Below are 9,568 nucleotides of genomic sequence, written 5' to 3'. Positions count from 1 at the left end.
ACAACCCCACAATAATGTTAACAATCACAACGTGCATCTAGAGCTCTTGTTCTCAGCATGCTTTTGAAACCAGCTCATTTGCATACGAATGCTGATTTTTATCTGTTCTGTATACAATCGAGGCAACAAAAAAAACCCAACAACCCCACAATAATGTTAACAATCACAATGTGCATCTAGAATGGCAAGGTTCCTAAGCTACGCCAACATTAACTACGACTAGGCTATTTGGCTTTAGGTTAGAAGCAGGTACTGACTTTTCTTGGGATGCTTATCGACAAGAATGCCATCCACAAGGACTATACAAGGTAAGGGACGTCTTTGTGTCAGACTTCCAGGGACTTTACCAGCCATCCAGAAAAGTGGGAAATAGCTTCCCCCAACAGAAGGGACTTTATGTGGCGTATGTTCTTACCGCAGGCTGTTCCGCTGTGTGAATGCTGCAAGGTATTTATTGTGTTTATACTCAGCCATTCCCATTATAAAGAAAAACTCACGGAAGTGAACACAAGGAATGAGAACTATAAATGGTTGACCGGAGGACAAAGGAAGGGACCTTCTTCCCATGCAGAGAGGTTAGCTGGTACTGACGGCTCCGGACTGGGTGGCTGCTGGGCCAGGCAGGCCAGTGGAAAGGGCCAAACTGGAAATGGTGCTGGGAGTTCCATGCATGGAGCTCCCAGTCCCCCCCCTTTAAAGAGCATGAATGCAGGGGTCCAATTCAGGCTTGGACTATGGTTCAAGGAAAGGGGTGCCATTGTACTGACCTGAAGCAGCTCTTATCTGGGTACTCAGGGGTTCATTTCCTGCAGGAGCGCACAGGAGCGGAGCTCCGGCAGTAAAGAGCCCAGGGGGCAGGCACATGCAACAAGCCCCACCCCCTGCTCCCAGCAGCCCTCAGTCAGAGCAAGAAGCAACCAGGTAAGTTGTAGAGCTCCCCCTGGTCTAAAGCAGTCCAGTGGCACCTTTAAGACCAAGATTTACTCAGGTACAAGCTCTCCCTCCTCTGCGAGGACAGATCTGCACATCCCCCCCCCAATAGCTAGCAATCCAAAACAGTCCAGTGGAGCCTGAGCGATGGGTGTTGCCTTCTGACAGACTTTTCCGGTGATTTCAGGGGGTGTGGCATATGCAAATTAGTCATGCTAATGAAACCCCCTGACATCACCGGAAGTGTGTCATAAGGCCACACACCCCACCCCCAATGGTCCCGGCCGCCACTGCCGGCCTTGCAGCTCCACTGCCGAGCCCCATGAGGGGCCCGGCGGTGGACCTGCAAGGCCAGCGGAAGTGCGAGGAAGCCCCGCCAAGGCCCTCCCTGGTCCCAGGCAGGCAGGGGTGGGGAGAGACAGGGAGGAAGCAACTTACCCTCCCTCTTCTCCTGTCTCCTCCTGTCTGAATGAGGGCTGGAAGCGGGGTGGCCGGAAGCAGGGGGCGGGGTTTTGTCATGTGCCCCCCCGTACCTCACCCGGGGGAACTGTGTTTCCCCGCGTTCCCCCCCGAAATGACCTCTGCTTCTGACACACTTCCGGTGATGCCAGGGGGTGTGGCATATGCAAATGAGTTATGCTAATGAGTTATGCTAATGAGCTCCTGCACCTCTTTTTCTACGAAATGACCCCTGTGGGTACCTATATGTTTGCCCCAGGGAAGCAAAGATCACCTTTGTAGGGTTAGGTTATTTCAGGTTGTAGAAATAATGTGTTGGGAGGGATGGCTTAATCTTCTGTTCTTATGCTGTGGTTTCAAGCCAAATTGGGCACCCGTGCAAATTATGTGGACTTCTTTATTCCCAGCTGATGCTGGGTACAAACCAAGAGGACGACATTTGTCGTTTTTGCCTGCACGCAACTCTCTTCTCCTCTCCCATAGGCAACTCTCTCGCTATTGCAGCTCAGACTCTGTAAATGACAGATATGGGGGGGATGAGGTACGCCCCCATCCCAGCACCCTTTGCCCCTCCATCTTATATCTCTCCACCCACTGCTATTCTCCTGGACTTTCACTATAGAGCTTATTTACAAGGAGTGAGACGGGATAATGGAGGCACACAGTGAAGATAATGTGGTGCAAAAGGCCCCCACAATGGCCTTCACAACATGCTGCATTGTGCCACGCTCAAGAAAAGAGGGCGCTGAAAGAGGGATGATGGCGGAGAACCGGAGGGAAGAAAGGGAGGAGCAGCCAGATACGAGGGGCCAGCAACAACAGCAACAAAAACTGTGACAAAAAGTCTCCTTGCTAGAACACCAGTCCGGCCTTTCTCTTGCTTTAGGGGGGTAGAGACATGCACTGTGAACAGAACACATTGAGCTACTTTCAGTGTTCCAGAAGCTGCCCTCCACTCTTTCAAACCTTTCTTCCTTATTTCTTCAGATAGATAGATAGATAGATAGATAGATAGATAGATAGATAGATAGAGACAGAGAGAGACAGAGAAGATTGTCACAAAGCAAGATAGAAAGAAACACCATTCAGAATTGAAATAAGGAATGATACGTCATTAGGAAACCTATTTCCAGTCACATTAGAGCACAGCAACAATGATTTTTGACACTTCGTACTTCATACTTGGATTTAATTAGTCATAATAAAGGCCAGGTGATTTCTGTGTTCTCTTTTCCATGGGGTTTATTCCATTCCACTCATAGTCCCATAAAGAGCCGGGGACTGGAGAGGAATTCCAAATTAAAAAAGAGTTGAAACTACAGGTGTTTGGAGAACTGAGCAGTGTCTCACAAAAGCTCATACGCCAGGGCTCTTTTTGTAGAAAAAGCCCAGCAGGAACTCATTAGCATAATAGGCCACACCCAACAGCAGGAACTCATTAGCCTATTAGGCCACACCCATGACAGCACAGCTCGTTAGCACATTAGGCCGCACCCCCATGTTACCAGAAGTGTGGTCATCCAGCCACACCCACCTTTCCCTTCTTATTCTGTTTACCTTGTTTGTTGTCAAAACCCAGGGCCTTTTTTTGGAGCAGGAACTCCTTTGCATGTTAGGCCACACACCCCTAATGTAGCCAATCCTAATGGGTCTCTGCTGTTGGGTGTGGCCTGTTATGCTAATGAGTTCCTGCTGGGCGTGGCCAACTCGGGAGCCAGCCGGAACTCCGTTCCTATGCGTTCCTGCCCAAAAATAGCCCTGCTCATACCCTTCCACATATTTGTTGGTCCTTCAGGCGGTCCTGGGCTTTGTGCTTTGCTACAGCTACAGACTGACACGGCTGCCCATCTTGATCTATGGGTAAAGAAGCACAAGTTCCAGGTTAAAACCTCTTCTCTGCATTCTGCAGAGTATTCAGCAGAACGACCACGTGATGTCCTTAGGCCTTCAAGACATTTACCTGCATATTCCACCTTCCAGACGGTTCTTCCCTTTTTAATTTTCAGGGCCAGCATTTCCAACAGGAGGCCTTAACCTTTGGGCTGACATAATCTCCAAGAGTGTTTGCCAAGGTCCTGGTAGTTCTATTAGCCTACCCAGGGCTATTTTTGGGCAGGAGCGCACAGGAAAGGAGTTCCGACTGGCTCCCAAGTTGACCACGCCCAGCAGGAACTCATTAGCATAATAGGCCACACCCAACAGCAGGAACTCATTAGGATTGGCTACATTAGGGGTGTGTGGCCTAACATGCAAAGGAGTTCCTGCTACAAAAAAAGGCCCTGGGTTTTGACAACAAACAAGGTAAACAGAATAAGAAGCAAAGGGTGGCTGTGGCTGGATGACCACACTTCTGGTAACACGGGGGTGCGGCCTACTGTGCTAATGAGCTCTGCTGTCAGGGGTGTGGACTAATATGCTAATGAGTTCCTGCTGTTGGGTGTGGCCTATTATGCTAATGAGTTCCTGCTGGGCTTTTTCTACAAAAAGAGCCCTGAAAGAAGGAATCCACCTTTATCCTTACCTGGACTATATCGTCTGCAGTACCTAGGCAGCAGAGCTGAGCTGGGACACCAAGTCCATTAGGCAATCTCTTCAGGCACAAGGATACCTGGTTAATGTGTTTAAAAGTAATATTAATAATCTCACACCCTCTAGGGACACAGTCCACTTAGGGACCAGGATTCAGATTACTTCTGCAAGAAGGATTTCTGAATTAGGGGCTTTATTGGCCGGGACAGAATTATGTATATTTCACAAGATCTCGGTGGTACTCAGGAGGGATCCTTGCTTTGTGCCAAAGGTTTTTTCCCCTTATCACGTTAACCAAGTGTTGATGCTACCATCTTTTTGTCCTATACCATGTTACCCCAACGAGAGAGTCTGGCACAAACCAGACGTGCTCAGAGCTCTGTGTGCCTCCTTCATAGGATGGCTCAGATTAGGCGAAAGGATTTTCTGTCTGTGTCTCACAGCTCAGCCTTCAGGTAAAAAGGTCTCAAGCCATGTATCTGAGAGACATATGAAGTGCAAGGCCTAATACCTCCAAAGGATGTTACAGCCCACTACACCAGATCTGCAGTAACTTAGCGACCTTTCCCACCAGTGTTCCAGTGGAAGAAATTGTTAGAGTCGCATCCTGGTCCACCTTTTATACCTGTGTGAGACACTATAGGTGGGACCAGTTAAAATCAGCAGAAGCTTCATCTGGTAGAAAGGCGTGCAGCATAGTGATAGAACCAATAAAAATAAGAGTGAGGATTCCACCCAGGTTGTCGCTTGGGCATATAACTTCCCCCACGGAAGGAGAACGAAACATTGGAACTTACCTGAAGGTTTCTTCTCTTCAGTGGGGTGAAGTCATCTGCATCCCACCCAAAATAAAATAAAACAGAATAAAATCTAGTCAGATGTAAAATCTGTTATGGAGCTGGACTATACTAAGACTGGAGGGTCAGGCTCACTCTAAGACAATACAGTCTGCACAAATCTGCATAGCCCTGCCTTGAGTGACAGGAGGCGTGGCCTAACCCAGTTTGGATGACTTCGCCCCACTGAAGAGAAGAAGAAGAGAAGAAGAAGAAATTGCATTTATACCCTGCCCTTCACTACCCGAAGGAGTCTCAGAGCGGCTTACAAACTCCTTTCCCTTCCCCTCCCCACAACAGACACCCTGTGAGGTAGGTGGGGCTGAGAGAGCTCTGACAGAAACTGCTCTTTTTCATGGACAGCTCTGACAGAACCGTGGCTTGCCCAAGGTCATTCAGCCAGGTGCAAGTGGAGGAGTGGGGAATCAAACCCGGTTCTCTCAGATTAGAGTCCACGTACTTAATCACTACACCAATACTGATATTGAGCTACAGAGTGACAGGATCAAGCCATTAGCTAGAATCTGGTACAAAGGATGCCTGAATTCAAAGAATTAGTCCATACACATTAGCAGGCCAAGGATTATTTATGCATTGCCAACCTAAAATGGTAAAGGTAAAGGTTCCCTTGCTCGAAAGCCAGTCGAATCCGACTCTAGGGTTGCGGTGCTCATCTCCATTTCAAAGCCAAAGAGCCAGCACTGTCCGAAGACATTTCCGTGGTCATGTGGCCGGCATGACTAAACGCCAAGGCGCACAGAACCCTGTTACCTTCCCACCGAAGTGGTACCTATTTATCTATTTGCAATGTCTTGCTTTCGAACTGCTAGGCTGGCAACCTAAGAGCTACTCAAATACGTAAAAATGTAAAAAGAAATCTCTAACAGTACATGTCCAACTCCTTACGATAATGTTTAGTGTAAAAAAAAACTACTGCAGCCTTCATAGCTGACAGATAAGTACTGGTCTAGGAAAGCTATCCATTATTTACATTTTAAATTACACTTTAAATTAAGTATCACTTCCAGGAGCCATGCACTAGAATACATTCACTAGCTACCTCTTCTGAATTAGCCTCACTCATTCCAGTCCACCTTGACAGCACAAACTTAAGTGATGGAGGGGTGGAATTACTCAACTGCATGAAAGTACCATAGTGCACAAGAGCGAAATGTACTACATTTACTTTTAGTAATTATTTATTTATTCGACTTATAGCCCACACTCCCCTGCAAGCAGGCTCAGGGTGGATCACAACAATGCAATTAATAACATAATCCAAATTTAAAATAACATAGTTGATTAAAAACCCAATAACTATACAGACATATAAATTACAGATTTGTAATTCAGATGATACAATCATGCATACCGGGAGGCCAGCAACCATATGGAGATATCTTGATATGCACTCTCATACCATGTTGTCTGACATAGGCAACACATGGATTTTCAGCTCCAGTATGTGCAAATTAGGAGCTGTGGTGGCTCAAGGGGTTAAGACGCTGAACTGCAGGCTGTGGAAGGTCGGTAGTTCAGCAGTTCGAGACCCGGGTGTGCCGCATGATGGAGTGAGCTCCCGTCTCTAGTTCCAGCGCCTGCCAACCTAGCAGTTCAAAAGCAAGAAATTGCAAGTAGATAAATAGGTACCATTTCGGTGGGAAGGTAACAGCGTTCCGTGCGCCTTGGTGTTTAGTCATGCCGGCCACATGACCACGGAAACGTCTTCGGACAGCGCTGGCTCTTCGGCTTTGAAACGGAGATGAGCACCGCAACCCTAGAGTCGGATTCGACTGGCTTTCGAGCAAGGGAACCTGAAGGAGAATCAGTTTCACCTACTGCACAGTTGTAAAAGCGGCTGCAAGGGAGAAGGAAATGAAACTCCACCATGAAAGCTAGTATACAGTTGCAAAGCTGTTTGGCAAATGCTCCAGTTGGGCAATGGTGAAGTAAGATTTGGGGTTCAGCTCATGGGTGAATGTGGCTCTCAAAAATTATATGTTCACCTGTCAAACATGTTTGCTACAAGGTCTGTGGCACCTCTAACCTCCAGTGCTTGTCAAATATTGCGTCTGATCTGATATAAATGATTAAGTAGTTGTAACGAGCATTCATTGTTATGGTTTTTAATGGTTGTGGGCATAACCTGCTCTGTGGTTAGTTTATAAGATTACCTTTTTAATCTCTGTTCCATCCACATCAAAACATATCATTATACGTATATGAATTCTAGGTATGCGCTGTGCCATTTTCATGTGGATCTATTAACTTCTTCCTTTCATTCTTTGAGCAGTATATGCAGTACACAGTTTAGTGGCATAATTATTTGAAAGCATCCTATCTTGAACCTAGCCGCCCTGAGCCTGCTTTGTGGGGTGGGCGGGGTATAAATCTGATAGATAAATAAATAAATAAACCTAACGAAGGGCAGTCAGAGCTATCATACTAAAAGGTGTTGGGTTAGGGTTAGCTGACAATGGATTTGTGCAGCTTACTCATCATATGAATGCTTAATCAGAAAGACATCTGACCGAGTTAAGTGAGATTTTCTCACAAGTAAGCATGCACAGGATTTAGCTGGACACGATCTGAGTTGTTCAAAATGTTTGATATGTCCTTTACATTTGCCTTGTTTTAACTCTTAGCCACCATGGTGGCCCTGATTGGGCAGGAAGGTGATGCACAAGACGCTGAACTGCAGGCTGTGGAAGGTCGGTAGTTCAGCAGTTCAAGACCCGAGTGTGCCGCATGACGGAGTGAGCTCCCGTCTCTAGTTCCAGCGCCTGCCAACCTAGCAGTTCAAAAGCAAGAAATTGCAAGTAGATAAATAGGTACCACTTCGGTGGGAAGGTAACAGCGTTCCATGCGCTTTGATGTTTAGTCATGCCGGCCACATGACCACGGAAACGTCTTCGGACAGCGCTGGCTCTTCGGCTTTGAAACGGAGATGAGCACTGCAACCCTAGAGTCGGATTCGACTGGCTTTCGAGCAAGGGAAACTTTTACCTTTACTCATCTTTGCATATTTGTGTTTATTGTTATTCATTTCCCATTTATCCGCTTTCATCATTTTCTCAAGAACCCAGAGAGAGACCGTGTCAATATGCAACACTGCTGTTGATTTAACATTGGTATTCTTTTCTTTGAAGGTACTGGATACTCTCCCCAGAATGTATCCAGCAATAACCCAAGCAATGGTCAGATCCTTTAAAAAGTCAGTGATTTTTTACATTTCAATTCAGTAGTCCTTTATCATCGTTCCATTGGATTTTGCACCTCAGGAGATGCCAAGCAGGGATGAGCAGGTTTTCCCTGTTCTGTGTTTTCGTGTTCTGAAAGTTCATCTGTCAGATGCATTCACTTTTCTTAGCTTAATTAGGCGAATTGAAGCACTAGCCATCTCCTTCAGCTTTCAGTTCCTTTTGCTGTTTGTTCATTTGTTGTTCTCTCTGCATTAACAGTTCATATTTGTGTATTGATAAAACATAGATTTTTTAAAAACCCTAATTTTATTTATTTAAAGCATATCTGTGCTACCTTGCCACCCAGTTCAGGGTACACAAGGTGGCTAACAGTTAAAACAAAACATTGAATTTTGCATATGATTGCCTCAGAATCTTACTGATACACGTGTGATCTTTTGAGCCCCGGTAAAACTGCACAAAAGAGTTCTGACATAATTGTATGCAGAATGGTCACATCAAAATTGCTTTTATTGCAGTTTTACCGGTCTATGCACGCACATCAGTAAAGAAGGGAAATGCGTAAATAAGCTGAAACAGGGGTCATTTCGTAGAAAAAGAGCTAGGGGAACTCATTAGCATAACTCATTAGCATATGCCACACCCCTTGACATCAGGGGCCCGGCGGTGGACCTGCAAGGCCAGCGGGAGTGCGAGGAAGCCCCGCCAAGGCCCTCCCTGGCCCCAGGCAGGCAGGGGTGGGGAGAGGCGGGGAGGAAGCAACTTACCCTCCCTCTTCTCCTGCCTCCTCCTGGCTGAATGAGGGCTGGAAGCGGGGTGGCCGGAAGCAGGGGGCGGGGCTTCGTCATGTGCCCCACCCCCTGCGTTCCCCCGCGTTCCCCCCCGAAATGACCTCTGAGCTGAAAGATGTTCACAACATGTGTATAGCACTCTGTACAGAATTCAGAAATAAGAAAAAAACAGAACAATAGAGGATTCCTAATACGTTGGGCCCCCTTTGGAAACAAGGTCAGGTAATTCGGAACTCCAAAATCCGTAATAAAAGTTGGATGAGGAGAATTTTGGAAACATCCCAAGTAAATGTATACATTCTAAATATTTGAATTCTAAGGGGAAGGATGTAGCTAATAAGGCCTTGGGAGCTGTTCGAGAGGAAGGAGAGACCTACTCCCCCACCACATAGAAAGTAAAGAAACATCTTTTTAAAAGTGGAAGGTCTGCCTCAATGAATTGAACAGCATGGTTTCTGCAAAGGGAAGTCCTGCTTTAACAACCTTTTAGAGTTCTTTGAGAAAGTGAACAAGCAGGTAGATAATGTTGACCCAGTAGACATTATATACTCGGGCTTTCAAAAGGCTTTTGACAAGGTACCTCACCAGAGACTCCTAAGTAAACTTAGCAGTTATGGGATAAGAGGACAGGTTCTTTTATGGATTAAAAACTGGTTAAACAACAGGAAGCAAAGAGTAGGAATGAATGGACAGTTCTCAATATGGAAGAAAGGAAGAAGAAGAAGAAGAAGAAGAAGAAGAAGAAGAAGAAGAAGAAGAAGAAGAAGAAGAAGAAGAAGAAGAAGAAGAAGAAGAAGAAGAAGAAGAGGAGGAGGAGGAG

The sequence above is a fragment of the Gekko japonicus genome, unplaced genomic scaffold, assembly GCF_001447785.1.
Source record: "Gekko japonicus isolate JY-2015 unplaced genomic scaffold, Gekko_japonicus_V1.1 scaffold3759, whole genome shotgun sequence".
NCBI lineage: Eukaryota > Metazoa > Chordata > Lepidosauria > Squamata > Gekkonidae > Gekko > Gekko japonicus.
This window is presented reverse-complemented; position numbering follows the sequence as displayed.